This window comes from Suricata suricatta, chromosome 15, assembly GCF_006229205.1.
Source record: "Suricata suricatta isolate VVHF042 chromosome 15, meerkat_22Aug2017_6uvM2_HiC, whole genome shotgun sequence".
Taxonomy (NCBI): domain Eukaryota; kingdom Metazoa; phylum Chordata; class Mammalia; order Carnivora; family Herpestidae; genus Suricata; species Suricata suricatta.
Genome location: NC_043714.1, coordinates 19,645,966 through 19,662,476, shown reverse-complemented (window position 1 = coordinate 19,662,476; position 16,511 = coordinate 19,645,966). Strand labels below are relative to the sequence as shown.

The following is a 16,511-nucleotide window of genomic DNA, read 5'->3' as shown; positions in this document are numbered from 1 at the left end:
CAGGCTGTGTTTTAGCTTATGGGCAAGTAATAAATTATATCATGTATCTTGAATGTATCATAGATAAGCTGCTATATTACAATTGCCACTTCAGATAGCTGTGAAATTAGGTGATTAACTAGTTGGTACCTAACCTTCTAATTTCTGTATAAGTCTAATTACATCAAATAGAAGTGGGGGTTTTGATTTTTTACTTTGCTTTTCTGTTCGGAGTATCATTGTAACTACTGTATTGTAAATGATGGAAAATAATTGCATATGTTAAAAAAATAAATTGTATTAAAAAAAAGAATAAATAGCAAACTATGGGCATGCATTCTAACTTTAGTGATCATTAAAATCCCTGTTGTCTAGTTTAATCTATTATTTCATAGGTCTCCATTCTTCCTTTCTTCCTTCTCTCCTTCTTTAGTCCAAAATTCATCAGGCCGACCTCATTAGGACATCAAAGCTGTGATGGCATCAAAGCTGTGGAGAAAAGGCAGCCTGAGTAGCCTAGCAATGGCACCTTAATAAAGATCCTATTCAAACCACATCTTAATTATTTTTTTAATATTTTTAAACGTTCATTCATCTTTGAAAGACAGAGAGACAGTGTGAGCAGGAGAGGGGCAGAGAAATAGGAAGACACAGAATCCAAAGCAGCCTCCAGGCTCCGAGGTGTCAGCCCAAAGCCCGACGCAGGGCTCAAACTCACAAACCATGAGATCATGACCTGAGCCGAAATCTGCTGTTTAACCAACTAAGCCACCCAAGAGCCCCCTCAAACCACATCTTGAGGACAGCCTAGTTACAGCTGGTAATGACAGTTCATGTGAAAATGATTTTGGGGTAGGGCAGCAGGCACAGCCTGACAAAGTCAGTAGTTGGTTATATAAAAAGAACTGAGCAAATGAGGTTTCTGAATGATTGGGAAGAACCCCATGGTATTGGAGTTATTAATATGAATTTATAGTCTAAGATGACAAATATAGATGTAAAAGGATGTGTTTACTTGTGTGGATTTCTTAGCTCTGGCCTGAGAACAGGACACTCCAATTGCAATGAGCACACCCAGCATTCTGATCTTGGTTTCTAAATACCACTTTGTAGTTGAAGGAACTAGGACTTCTTGAGGGAATGGCTGAATTCAGGGCTGGGCAAGGAAAGTACAAGATGAACCTAAAACATTTTTTGGCCCCAAGAGGTAGGGAAATGCTAAAAGAATAGTAAAGGCATGTCAAAAGGACACAGAAGCTAGCTCAAAGGGCAACTGAAGGCCAAGTCTGGGTCAATTTGAATATCTAAATAATAATGACAATAACAGATTATACACTATTGAATAAAATAGGAATCAGTACATCTACACTGATGTAAATAAATAAGTGAATAAATGAGTGGAAAGAAAAGAAACTTCTGCTTATAGTATAAAAACAGCTAAATAAATGTAAAAGAAATGACAAAGTTAGAAACAACACCACTTAAAAACCATCAGACTGATAATTAATCCAAGCAAGATCATCAATAGATGCTAAAACTTGAGGGTGAAAGTGAGGTGAAGAACAGGTATTTATACAGTTTCAAAGTATTTCCAGTAAAAACACTTATTTAATTACGAAGAAAAAAATCAACTTCACAGTGGAGACTCCTATGGCAGTCAAGTGATCAGTGTTTACACCACCACCAAGGGGACAAATCAACATCATGTGCCATCCAATTAGAATACATCATCACTTCTATAACATTTTTCTCAAAAACTGCATAACCTGATCATCAGGAAACATTTCAAAAATTGAGGGACATTTTACAAAGTGTCTGATCTATGACCCTAAATTTGAAAAGGATAAACTCAAAGGAAGACTGAGGGACTGTTCCAGATTCAAAGAACCTAAGGAGACATGACAATTGTTGGAGGGTGTGATCTTGGATCCTTAACACTACGAAGGACATCAGTGGGGCAATGGTAAAACTTGAATGCAGGCTCTAAGTGAAGAATATACAGATGTTTATGCTGTTCTTGCAGTTTTTCTGCAAGTTCAATATTATTGCCAAATAAATTGTTTCTTAAAGTCTCAAATAGATGATAATGTTGAATATGACACAGCATAAGACTAAATTGCAATTTGTACATTAACCAGAAAGTTCACAGAGTTCTGATGAAGTACTTAAATAGGTAGAAGTATTTATTTTTAATTATGTCCATATTAAAAGCCAAGAAATCACCCACTCCATTCTTTATAGAGTTGGAAACTGAGGCTGAGAAAATAAAGAAAAATTGCTATGATTTTGTCAGATTTACAGAATATTATTCACAGACATTTTCTTTTAAAAATATGAGGTTAGGGGAGCCTGGGTGACTGAGTTGGTTAAGCAGCCGACTTCGGCTCAGGACCCTCCCCTGCTTGCACTCTGTCTCTCTTTCTCTCTCAAAAATAAATATTAAATTTTTTCATTAAATATGTAAATGAATAGAATTATTAAAGCAAGAGGTGCCTGGGTGGCTCAATCAGTTAAAGGTCCGACTCTTGATTTCAGCTCAGGTTATGATCTCTTTACCTCCCCCATTCGCTCACACACACACTCTCTCTTTCAAAATAAATTTTTAAAAATCTTTTTAATAAAATAAGATATTAAAGCAAAAGCCTACTATTCACAGTGCAAATAATGCCTCAAGTAATTTCCTAAAGGATAGACAGAATGATATGCATTTTTCACCTACTGACCTACCCAGAACTCTACAAATTTAGATTCAAAAATTTTACTCACATAAAAGGCATTTCTTAATCTTTCCTTAGAAATTACTATTCTTTTAACACTTTTCCCTCGAATTTCCTTGGAACCAAAAGACCATATAGATCAACTTTAAAATAGATTTGAGAAACAAACGATTTGTAGGAAACATTGTGAATTTCTCTTTACTTTCATTCCAGTCCAAAGCATTACATTAGTTAGGCATATAAATCCCTGACCCCTTGCCAGTAGTTGGTTCAAGGATGCAGAGGCTTTTAAAGGGGTTTTGGGACACAGAAGTGAATCTTCTCTCCTGGATGATTCTGAACTGCTAGAAAGCCATATTATGACCAGAAGATGAAGCCTAAGGATGGAGCAAAAACTATGAATGACAAAGTAGAGATATAAAAGAACCTCAATGTCCAGTAATATTGTTTATCCACTGAATTAACCAACCCTGCAAATTGCTTATCTCAAGATTTTTCTATAATAGAAGATAATAAATATCATTATTTAAATTAGTTTGTTAAGGCGCCTTTGGGGCTCTCTCGGTTAAGAGTCCAACTCTTGGTTTTGTGTCAGGTCATGGTATCACTGTCTTGGGAGCTTGAGCCCCACGTTGGGCTCTATGCCGACAGTTGGGCTTCACGCTCTCCTCTCTCTGCCTCTCCTCCCTCTCTCTGCCTCTCCCCTATTCATGCTATCTCTGTCTCTCTCATAAATAAATTAATTTTTTAAAAAAGAAAGAAATAATTTAAATTAATTTGAGATAGGTTTTCTGTTGCAGCCAAAAGTTATCTCAATACATATACATCAACTTTAAAAAAGCAAAAGATCAGGGAAAATTGCCTATAAAAAGGATAAATCTTAAAATGTGCTTTAAAATAAAAGAAAATATCAGCCATAGGCCTTAAATTACTTAAAACAGTTTCCATATCTCACCTATAGTGCAGGTGGATTTTATAAGCAAGACTATCGAGGCCTGTAGAAGATAAAGGAGGGACAGGAGGAGAGCTAAACCGGCCAACCAAGTTCAAAACAATAGCTTTCTTGTTATGGGAAAATCTTCAAGGTTTTTATTTATATAAAACACCAACTACATATTCTGCTTCAAGGTTTGTTCACAAGTTATGGTAATTCAATGCTTAGCATCCCAAAACATGGGTTAGCCAAGCCCAGGAGCTCACAGAGGTAAGGACAGCAAATAGCCCCATCAAGGTCACTGTGGAGAGCAGTTAGCGTAAGTTGCTTGTTAAAAATGTGTGCTACTAATATCAAATCCAGGGAGCTCGTTCAAAGCACCCACCCTGGTAGCCATGTCTGACCTTTAGCGTAGCCATCCACAAAACGCTGAGCGGAGGAATTGTCAGATGGAATGGAGAGAGAGATAACAGCTGAGAGATAATGTTAAATGGGCTCCTACCTAACCAGAGCGATCAGGTTTCTCTGAACGGCATGTGACTTCACTGGGGTGTCAGTTTCCTTAGGCACTTGCCATTTGTCAGCAAGGAGATTCCATGTAGGGGGATTGCCATCTGCTGGTGGCTCTCTTCTTTGGGACAGATGCCCTTGAAATGTAGGGACTGTGCTTTACACCAGAGCAGAAGCAGTAGTTTATTTTTCACTGTGAAAATTAGACTGTCTTCTCTGTCGACTAGACAGATATAAAATTCCCCTGAGGAAGTTGAACAAGGTATCTTAAAAAACAAAAGAAAAAATAGGTAAGAAATGCATTTTTGTCCAAGTGCTACACTGAAATCCTGCAGATTAAATTTCTTTGTGTTTAAGCAAGTATTAACAAATTTTTTACAAAATGGATGGTGATTCCTATGCTTGAAAAAATAGAAATATAGTACATTGATTTATCTGGGCACATACTTAAAGACCAAGTCTTAAAACCTCCTAAGAGTCCTAATCTCCCAGGGAATATATTTTCCATGTGGCATATAAAAAGAAAAAAGAAACACTCGCTTCCAAGCATGTAGCTGCAGAATCAACCTTCAAAACAGAGGCTAAAATTCCCTTTTTTTAAGTGAAACTCCTTGGAAACATACTGCTTTACATTGTAAATACAGTCGTGCAGACAAAACTCAGTCGTTCAGGATGCAGAATGTGGATTTTAGGATTACGGGTGTTATATGGAAACCAATTTGACAAAAAACTATTAAAATAAAAAAATTAAAAAAAAAAGAATTGTGAAGTTTTCCTTACTCTCTGTCCAGTACATTCCCAAGCCATAGAAGTGTAAAAACATGGAATTAGGTCATAGTATTAAACCCACACGTTAGTCTTCAGAGTAGCAGCCTTCTCTTGAGCAACATTGCAGGATCTCTACACTAGGAAACAGCCCCTTAGAACACCCCAGGTCACGTTGTTTTCTTTAATGTTCAGCAACAGTACAAAAATCAAAATAAAAGGATAAGCAGTCTTAAAGCAGAAAGAAATCCTGTCACAGGTTACAACATGGGTAAATCTTAAGGATGTTGTGGTAAGCGACATAAGCCAGTGACAAAAAGACAAATCCTACATGATTCCACTTATATGACACATCTGAAGCAGTCAAAGTCATAAAGACAGAAAGTAGAAAGGTGGTTGCGAAGGGCTTGGAAGGAAGGGGAATTCGTGTTTAATGGATATAGACTTTCAGGTTTGCAGAAGAAGTTCTGGAGGTCTGCTTCACAACAATGTGAATCTAATTAGCCCTACCGAATTGTACACTTAAAATGGTTGACAGTAAGTTTTATGTTATATGTTTTCTTTGATCAGAATTTTAAAAAGATAAGCAAAAATACCAGAGGCTGAAAACATGATCTATAAGTGAAGGGTAAAGGACTTGCCATCACAGTATTTAGTCTAGCAAGACAGAACATAGGCGGTTGCTTAATCACAGGGATTTGAAAAGAGCAAACCCTTGACCTGTTTTCTCTCCCTCTACAGAGGACAGATGAAGAAACAAACCAAAGCCACAGAGCAGCTGCAGGATGTAGTAGAAAGAAGAACCAAATTTTGAGTAAGAAATTCCACTCTCCTTCTCATGGTGTGACCTTGGACAAATTAAGTGTCAGAGAAAGAATATCAAAACTTTGAGGTAATATGGACTTTGGGAAAAAATGTGACAGCTTTTGAGGTTCAGTTTTATTTTGTTTGTTTTTTTCACTGAATTTCTGAGTTTGGACCAATTATTTAATGTCCCAGAGTCTTCTTGGCTTTTGCATTTGTAATTTTGGGGTAAGGGTACCAATCTGACAGGATTGTTATGAGGCTATGAAATTGAATTAACAGTGATAATGCACTAAGAATGCCTGGCACATAGAAGGTATTCAGTAAGCGCTCATCCCCTAGTCATTTTCAGTCTGTTTTCCTTTCTGTAAAAGGGAGGGCGATGATATGTACCTAACAAAATAACATAATACGTGATGTATGCTCTTTCTTTGCCTTCTCTGGGCCTCAACTTTGCCACTCATAAAATGGCACAATAATACTTACTACATTGAGAGATAATAAATATAAAATTGTTCAGCACTGAATATGGCACTAAGTACTCAACAAATCTGTGTTATCATCACTAAGATATTCAACAATCATTTCTCAAAAATATTGTCTATAGTCAGGCCCACTCATACATCAGCTGGTCTTTTCAGCAGTCTTTAAGTCTTCTCTAAAGGAAGAAGTACTTTTCTCACAAACTGTTAACATCAAATGACCGAACTTTTGTCTCAGCAGTGATATTCAAGAATTCAAGCCCTGACTAGGAAAATGATTTTCAATAAGAGTGAAGGATCATGAACATGTAAACAAGAGATACTAGTTAAAAACCTCAAGATATTTCATTCAACATCAACACTGGTTGATTACTGTTTTCATCACTTCTGCACGAGCTGCTTCTAATTAGCTCAGTGTTGGAACAGAGAAACAAAAAGGGAGAATGTACATCCTCCATGGCCTGGAGACCCTAAGAGAACACTGCTCTGTACACTGATAATCTGACAGACAAACCCACAATACTATGACAGCATGTATTGACAGGGTATCCTGCTTCAAGTTTCTCATTTAAATCCTTACAAAACCTTGTTGGGAACTATGCCTTAACCTCAAATAGATGTAGTAAGTCATTTATTCATTAGACATTCACTGAGCACTTGCTATTTTCTATGTAGTGAGCTTGGTGCTAACATTATGCACATAAATGAGAGACATATGTGATTCAAGAAGCCCACAGCCTAGTACAGGAAACAAGCGTGTGCGCAGATAATTACAATACTATTAAATGAGGGTATTGGAAGTGTGTACCGGGGGCTGTATATGTACAGAAGTATGAACAGCAGGTAGCTGGAGGATAAAGAAGTGAAATAACCAGCTCCAGCTCACACCGCTGTCAGTGGTAGAACTAGGATTTGAGGGGGGCCTGGGTGGCTCAGTCGGTTAAGTGTCTGACTTTGGCTCAGGTCACAATCTTGCGCTGTATGGGTCCAAGCCCCGCATTAAGCTCTGTGCTGACAGCTGAGAGTCTGGAGCCTGCTTCGGATTCTGCGTCTCCCTCTCTCTCTCTCTCCCACTTGTGCTCTTTCTCTCTCTATCTCTCAAAAAATACACAAACATTAAAAAAATTTTTTAAAGACCACTGGAGTTTGAACGCAGTTATTGAGGCTCCAGGGCCTGTGGTCTTAACCCCTGTGAGGTAGTGGGAGTAGTCGCTAATGGGCCTATTATTTTGAAATAAAAATCAGAAAATAATTTAGAAAATGTACCTGCTCAACTTCATAAAAGAAAACCTTAAAATAATACATTAAACCAGTAGGAGATAAAAACATGACACACATTAGAGATCAACTAGTCTTCACAACTCTATCCCTCCCCACTGCCTAACACAGTGCCTGACATGTAATAAGCACCCAGTAAGTATGTAGTTTTTAAAATATGAAATAATATTTATAAAATTAAATGTATATTTACATATAACCCAGAAATTCCACACCTAGATGTGTACCCAAGAGATACAAAAACACATGTCCATAAGAAATACTGGTACAAAAATGTTTATAGCCACTTTATTTGTGATAACTAAGAACTGGAAACAACCCAACTAGCCACCACTATTTGGCTTATAGCGGATTTTAAGAACTGTGGTGTCTTTATTAAGTAATGGAATATTAGTCAGAAATAAGAACAGACTACCAATCAGACAACAACACTGATGAATCTCAAAAATAGATTGCTGGGTATAAGAGACCATCACAAAACATAGAGAGAGTACTTCTATGTATGCAGAGTTCTAATCTGAGGTGAAGAAAAGAAAAAACAACAGTGGTTGTCTTTGGGAGGGGCCAGGGATCGGCAGGAAAGGAGCGAGGGAAACTTCTAGTTTGATGGTTATGCTCCATATCTAAGAGGAGTTTAGGTTACACAGGTGTATTCATGTGTTAAAATTCAGCAAATGTTCACTTAAGATTTCTGTATTTTTGCATGAAAATTTTACCTTGGAAAACATAAACACATATTGAACTCTGCCTGTATATTATACATACTGACAGGCTACAATTTACTTTGCAATGCATCAAAAAATCAGATGGATAGATATAAGACAAATATATTAATTTGTTCATGTTAATGGTAGAATCTGTGTGATGAGTATAGGATATTCACTATAAAATTCTATCAACTTTGTTGTATGTTTAAAATATTCCAGGGTTCCTGGGTGGCTCAGTCAGTTGAACATCCCACTGTTGATTCTGGCTCAGGTCATGACTCCAGGGTCACAGGATCAGCCCTGTATAAGGCTCTGCAATGAGTGTGGAGCTTGCTTTGGATTCTCTCTCTCTCTGCCCCTCTGTCCCTCTCCCCTGCTTGCACTCTCTCTAAAATAAAATAAAATAAAGTCCATAATAAAATATTTTATTTAAATAAGAATATAACAGAATCAAACAAAATAAACTAAAATATTAGAGTTGAACAGAATCTGAGATCATCTAACGTTACATTTAATGCAGGAATCTCCTCTACGACCTCCCAAAACAAGCAGACTGTCAGCCTCAGGTGACAAATGTAGGGTGTGTGGAAGCTTGCTACACCCCAAAGTAGACTATTGCAACTTTGAACATGGCTAAGAGCAGTTAATTTACATTTAGACTACACTTAAGCAGAGCTGCGGGAGAGAGAGCTTGATTTTGTGTAAGAAGTAGAGTCCAAGGAACTAGAAGCCTGGGATTTAGTGTGATCGCCCCCTTTCCAGGTCCTTACTCTGTTAGTTACTTGTTTGCCTAACAAGTCTATGGATTAGCCTATATTAACCTACCTAGCCTATAGATTTTTATGTCATTCATTCATTCATTCATTCAGTAAATAATTACTGAGTCCACATTACATATCTTAAAACCTTAATACTTGAGTACTTTAAGGCAAAGAGGCAAACTGGATGATGCTGAGACCCCACCCATTCTAAAGTCTAATGGTTCTGGATGAAAAACTAAAGATTTCGCTATTTGGTCTATTCCATGCATCTAACCAATTGAAAAAGAAGAGGAAATTTACTTTTTTTTCTTAGTGGAGGGGTTATATTTAAATTATTTGTAATTGTCATTTCTTTTCCCTTTGAAAATAAAGACTAGCTTACACATTTAGATTTTCCTCTATGAATGTCATTTTTGAGAAAGATCACTTTCCAAGATATGGATCTTTCTAAAAGATTATCTGTGAGCTGCCACTCCCAATCAGAAGCCAGCCCCTTCCTTATAAGGCCATAGCTCCTCCTTGTGGTTGACAGATGTAAGACCCTTAAATTCTAACCACAGAAACAGCTTTTTAAAAATTTACCCTGATCATATTAGGATTAAACTATGAGGTGAAAAACACCAGTATGATTTTGTCTTTAGTCCGTTTCCCTAGATGCTCACTCATTTGTCTCACTAACCAATCCAGCTCAATGAGTGTTACTTGAGAGATGATCCAGAGTATTTTCAGTCTCAGGATCTTGCTTCAATCGGTGGTGGTTTAAAGTAACATATATGTTTTAGCTGCTCAAATCTAGTTCAAAACAATAAATTCATTGCTTTTGCTTTTATTTATGCTAAATCCACACTATAGCATGGTAGATTATAGACTTGGCTGCATTGGGTAAAAGGTCCTATTCTACTCCACATAATTCTCATCAGTGGCTTAAATAATATATAGAAGGACTTCCTATCAAATTTGTGAATAACACAAAGATGGGAGAAGAGTTAAAACATCAGGTGACCAAACTAATCCAAAAATGATACAGTTTTTGTCCTTCTCAGTTTGACTTATTTCACTTTGCATAACACCCTCTAGGTCCACCCATGCTGTTCAGATGGCACACTCTCATCCTTTTTATGGTTGCACAATATTTCTGCGTGTGTGTGAATGTGCACCTCGTCTTCCTTATCCATTCATCTGTTGACAGACACTTAGGTTGCCTCCACATCTTAGCTATGGTAAATAATGCAGCAATAAACAGGGATGCATATTTCTTTTTGAATTAATATTTTCATGTCTTTGGGCAAATACCCAATAGTGGAATTATTGGATCACATGGTACTTCTACTTTTAAAGGAAACTCCATACTGTCTTCCACAGTGGCTGTACTAATTTACATTCGCACCAACAGTGCACGAGGGTTCCTTTTTCTCCACATCCTCATCAAGACTTGTTATTTCTTGTGGTGTTTTTTTTTCCAGCCTGTCTGATAGGTGTAAGAGGATAGCTCTTTGTGGTTTTGATTTGCATTTTCCTGACAATTAGTGATGGTGACATCTATTCATGTGTCTGTTGGCCATCTATATGTCTTCTTTGGAAAAAATGTCTATTTAGATCCCCTGCACATTTTCTTAATCAGATTGATTTTTGCTGTTGAATTGTATAGTTCTTTTGTATATTTTGGATACAGACCCTTTATCAGATATATCATTTGCAAATATCTTTTTCCATTCAGTAGATTGCCTCTTTGTTTTGTTGGTGGTTTTCTTTGCTATGAAAAAGCTTTTTTATTTTAATAGAGTCCCAATAATGTTTGTTTGTTTGTTTCCCCTGCCTTAGGAGACATATCTAGAAAAATATTTCCATGGCCAATGACAAAGAAATTACTGCCTGTGTTCTCTTCCAGGATTTTTAAGGTTTCAGATCTCACATATAGTGTATAATCCATTTTGACTCTATTTTTGTGTATGGTATTAGAAAGTGGTCCAGCTTCATTCTTTTTCTCAGTATATTCTTGCCTTGTCATAGATTAATTGACCATATAATCATGGGTTTATTTCTGGGATCTCTGTTCTGTTCCATTGATCTATATGTCTATTTCTGTATGATACTGGCACAAAAGTTTTTTATTTTTTGGTTTTTGATTTTATTATTATATTTATGATCTTGAAATCTAGAATTGCAATACCTCCAGCTCTATTTTTCTTTCTCAAGATTGCTTTGGCTCTTTAAGGTCTTTTGTGGTTACATACCAATTTTAGCATTATTTGTTCTAGTTTTGTGGAAAATGCTGTTGATAAAGATTGCATTGAATCTGTAGATTGCTTTACAGACATTTTAACAATATTAATTCCCCCAATCCATGAACATGGAATATCTTTTCATTTATTTGTATCATCTTCAATTTCTTCTATCAGCGTCTTATAGTTTTCAGTGTACAGGTATAGTTTTCAGTGTACAGGTCTTTCATCTCTTTTGTGAAGTTTATTCTCAGGTATTTTACTACATTTGGTACCACTGTAAATGGAGTTGCTTTTTTAATTTATCTTCTACTACTTTTCTATTAGTGTATAAAAATGCTACTGATTTCTTGGTACTAATATTGTATCCTGAAACTTCACTGAATTCATTTATTGCTTCTAGTAGTTTTTTGGGTGGAGTCTTTAGGTTTTCTATATATAGTATCATGTCATCTGCAAATAGTAACTAAAATTGTTGTAATTTTTTAAACATAAAAAGGCCTACCCCAAATATTAAGGTAGGCTCTAGACATATTTTTATAAAATTTTTTAACATTTATTCATTTTTGAGAGTGAAAGAGAACGAGAATGTGAGCAGGGGAAGGGTAGAGAGAGAGGGAGACATAGAATCTGAAGCAGGCTCCAGTCTGAGCTGTCAGCACAGAACATGACATGGGGCTCAAACTCACAGACTGTGAGATCATGACCTGAGCTGAAGTTGGATGCCTAACTGACTGAGCCACCCAGGCGCCCCAGCTCTCAACAAATTTTAAAACTCGTCCTGTTTCTATTGTACAGCCAAAGGTGAGAACACTGAGCTAGATGTTGGGGGCCTCTACCTTCTACAAGACACTTCACATTTCTTATGATTTTTTTTCCGGTCTAACACATCTTAAACTGCAGAGTAACATCTACATATATTTTATCTTTTATTTCTGATATTTAAAAAGTTTTTGCAAAATAGTGTATCCTTTATTATATTAAATTCAAAAACTAATGAGGATCTGACAAAACTAATAAATAGACAATAAGTTCCATGCAGGTCTAGACATCTGTCTCAGTCATTGCTGTGACACGGTCACTTTGTCATTCACCTGAGTTTCATGAAAATCATAGAAATCAGTTGCTACAAATTATAATTCTGAGAAATACACCTGACTCAAATTGGTAAAATTCTCAACTTTGTCTCCACCATCTCTTACATGGAGGTTAGCTCAATATTTGAGGTGGGAAGGAATTTTCTACTGATTAGCTAAACCTCGAGGAAGCCTCGAATCTATAAAAGCTTCCGGGAAATAATACAAAAATGCTTAAAGAAAAACTCAACTAACAGATGAGAGATTCTTTTTGTTCAGCATTTAATTTTAATTCTATTATACTTACTGAGCAGTGTTATATGAGTTTCAGGTACACAATATAGTGATCCAACAATTCTACACATTACCACCCGCTCATCATTATAAGGCCACTCCTGAATCCCCATCACCTATTCTATCCATCCCTCCGTCCATCCGCCCTGTGGTAACCATCATTTTGTTCTCTATAGATAAGAGTCTGTTTTATGATTTGTCTCTCTCTCTCTCTCTTTTATTTTTCCTTCATTCGTTTGTTTTCTTTCATAAATTCCACATATGTGTGAAATCATATGGTATTTCTTTGTCTGAGTTATTTCACTTAGCATCATATTCTTTAGCTCTATCCACATTGTTGCAAATGATAGGATTACGTCTTTTTATTGCTAAGTAATATTCTATTATATATATTATATATATAATATACATGTACACCACATCTTCTTTGTCCAATGAGAAACTTTTTGCACATTGCTGGAAAGGAATTAGTATGATTCTGAGATTAGAATGGGCTTATTCTCTCACTCATTCCTGCCTTCATTTCATAAATATGTATTGAACAAGCTCTAAGTGTCCACCCCTAAGCCAGGCACTGGGGATATAGCAGACATTGTTTTCCCCTCATGAGGCTTACATTCTGGTAGAGGAGATGGATAATAAACAAATAACAACAAACCATGGTAGGAACTATTAAGGCTTTGTGTAGCAGTTCTACCTTACCTGTGATCTTGAGCAAGTTATTAACCTCTCAAAATTACATTTCTAAAACAGAGATAAAAGTGTACCTGGCTCAGAGTTTGTTTTGAAAATTAATTATGAGTTAACTGTCTAGAACACAGCAACACTTAACAGAGCTTAGCTAGTAGTATTAATATGAATATCCCAGTGATTTCACAACATTCCAAATTTTTGTATTTTTATGTGAAAAACTGCTGCAACTAAACTTCCTTTCAGCTCATTCTCTCTTCAACGTAAGTCCTTTTTTAATATAAGTAAAGACTTCCCCTCTCAATTACCTTTTGTCTGTATTGTGGGAATTAAGTACCCTTCATCCTTTTTTACAAATCTTTTCTTCCACTCTGAGTTATTCACATCTATCTTTGCCAAGTACTTTCCATTTCTCTTTTCTTTTGCTTGTATCCAAAAAAGAAAAAAAAAAATCAATGTCCGGGTCTAATGAATGTCCAAACCCAGTTGCTTGTGGAAATTTGAAGACCAATAGGGTTTGAAAACTGTAGGTCAGTATGTCCTCATCTAGTCTGGAACAATAATGCAAATGTGATACTCTATAAGAATGAGCTCATAGAAGAGTGGGGCAATGTATTCATTTATACAAAGGAAATTGCACTCAGGATACCTGCTTTCTAGATCAGTGAATAGATGGCTATCAAGCTAAAGTAAACCTCTTAAAAGTTAATTTTTATGTGTAAGTCAAGCTGTGCAGAATGACCCTGAGATGGAATTAGGTTTATGGGATGGGAACCAAGAAGTGCATTTACAGCTGCTCAGACACAGAAGAAAAACTGCTTCTAGGATCACAACAGGTGAAAAGAATTCCAATCATCCCTGCCAAGAGTCGGTAGGCTGCAACAGGAAAACACCTGACCTCTAAACATGGCACCAGTATTTACTAGCTGTGAGGCCCTGGGCAAGTTGGTAACCTATGTTTGTTCATCACCAGTAAGATGGAAAAGATAGTAATATCTACCTTATGAACTACTATGAGAATTAGAGGAGATAATGATTATGCATAGTATCCTGGACTTAAACATTTATGAGACACAAACATAGGCTTTATCATGGACAGAAAGAGAAATAAATATGACTGGTGTGGCAGAAACCAGCACGGATAGCTACAGGAGTAAAAATGCAGACCCTTCCTGAAAGATGATTTAAAAGATAAAAGAGAGAGATGGAGAGGGTGTATAACATGGAGATGACATGAATGAAAAGAATTCTTCAAATAAGACATGATATAGTTCCTGATGAAGGGAAGATAAAAAGGAATTAAAAGATATTTTAATGAAAGTAGATGCCCCAATGTAAATATTTTAAATACAAATATTAGCTCAACAAATGTTGTTTCCTTTCCTCATCTCTAGCAAGGTACCCGGAGCAGCAAGAATTTGAAATTTTGAAAAGCAAAAAATTTAGGTCCTAAAAAAATATATTTACTTGGTATACATATAGTTTTTCAAAAACATTCACACAAATGAGTGAAGCACAGATTTGGAACTGGAGGATCTGGGTTCAAGTTCAAACTCTGCTCTTCACTAGTTGTACAACCTAAGAAAAGCTATACCCTTTCTGAGAATTGGATGTATACTAGTATAATAATATCCATCTTCTTCTACTCCATAAGGTAGTTGTAAGATATGAAATAAAAGTATAGAATGTGTGTTAGAAATGTTTTGTAAATTATAATGTGCCATATCAAGAGACTGGGTACCTGATTGGTTTATATAAATATAAATTTACATTTAATAGGAGACTTTTGCTATGATTGTTGATGATAAGTTTCAGTTAGTAAGAATAAGTGACTTCTTAAGCTTCACAAAGAAATGATTCTAAGTCCTGGAAAGTGATGAGTAAATTACTCCACTAATCAGGACTTAGTCTGAACTAAGTTGTTTTCATAAATCTTAAGAATGGGGGCTTTTCAGTGGAAAAAATAACAAAGGAAAAAGATCAAGATATTTCACAATATAAGCACTTAAAATCTGTATACATATGAAACATAAAATCAAAAAGAAGAAATATTTACAACAAATATGACAGTGGGCCAATATCCTTAATAAATAAAGCAAAATAAGAAAACGTCAAAGAAAAATAGGACAAGGACCTATTACAAATAAATAAATAAATTCGTTTTTTAATGTTGATTCATTTCTGAGAGAGAGGGAGAGAGAGAACGAGGGGGGGAGGGGTAGGCAGAGAGGGAGACACAGAATCTGAAGCAGGCTCCAGACTCTGAGCTGTCAGCACAGAACCTGATGTGGGGCTCGAACCCACAAACGATGAGCTCATGACCTGAGCTGAAGTCGGACGTTTAACTGACTGAACCGCCCCAAATTCACTTTTTTAAATCTACCTATTTAATCATCAAAGAAATGAAAATTAAAGCCATAATGTGATATCATGTTTGAACATGACAAAGATTCAAATTATATATACTGGTATGTTGGTGCCAGTGAAATGGGAACTTTTACAGGTACTTTGGATACATAAATTAGTAGAATCTTTTTGGGTAAACAGTGAATAACACATATCAAGAGGCTTAAAAATAGTCAAAGCCTTGGTCCAAAAAGTTCCATTTCTTAATGCAGAGCTAGGTCCTTAAGACTCCCAGAATTTCTTGGTAATTAAAGTATGTAGTAACAAACAACAACAATAATAGTTGTGGCCAGCACTCATTTAGTGCTCACTGTTTTAAGTGACTTGAATTTTCCTGTTTATACAGAAGCCCTATTATCTTTTTTTTTAAGTGTATTTATTTATATTGAGAGAAATCACACACAAAAGCAGTGGAGGTGCAGAGAGTGAGGGAGAGAGAATCCTAAGCAAGCTCCACACTGCCAGCCTGGAGCCCATGCAAGGCTCAAATTCAGGAACTGTAGAGCATGACCTGAGCCAACACCAAGAGTCAGATGCTTACCCAACTGAGCCACCCAGGCACCCCCAGAAGCCCTATTCTCTTCTTTATCTCAAATAAGAAGTTAAGGCAGAGAAAGATTAAGTAATTTGCAAAGTCCTTACATTTAGTAAGAAGAGCTAGGATTTAGTTCATACTTGGGCAATAAATTTCACTCTTTTTTAAAAATGATAAACCACAATGCAAGCATTCATGACAATAAATGCCAAAGAAATATCATACATGCCATTTATTTTGTTGGTAAAATGTTTTGTGGCTTTCAACAGGAGAAGTTCCCTTTCATAGAGAAAACAGTTTGAATTTCTTTTACAATGAAAGCAGTTTACTTCTCTACATGGTAATAAGTGA

General features: G+C 36.2%; 1 long non-coding RNA gene across 2 annotated transcripts in view; it reads right to left on the bottom strand.

The window, feature by feature from the left end:
• Positions 1–300: 300 nt before the first annotated feature.
• The window catches only part of LOC115279329, a 30,145-nt gene continuing 13,934 nt past the window's right edge, over positions 301–16,511 (bottom strand). For both annotated transcript variants that reach the window (XR_003903366.1, XR_003903367.1), the window contains 2 exons: positions 4,133–4,406; positions 301–468 (listed from right to left, as the gene is read on the bottom strand). This is a non-coding gene — a long non-coding RNA (uncharacterized LOC115279329). The remainder of the gene's footprint in view (positions 469–4,132; positions 4,407–16,511) is intronic.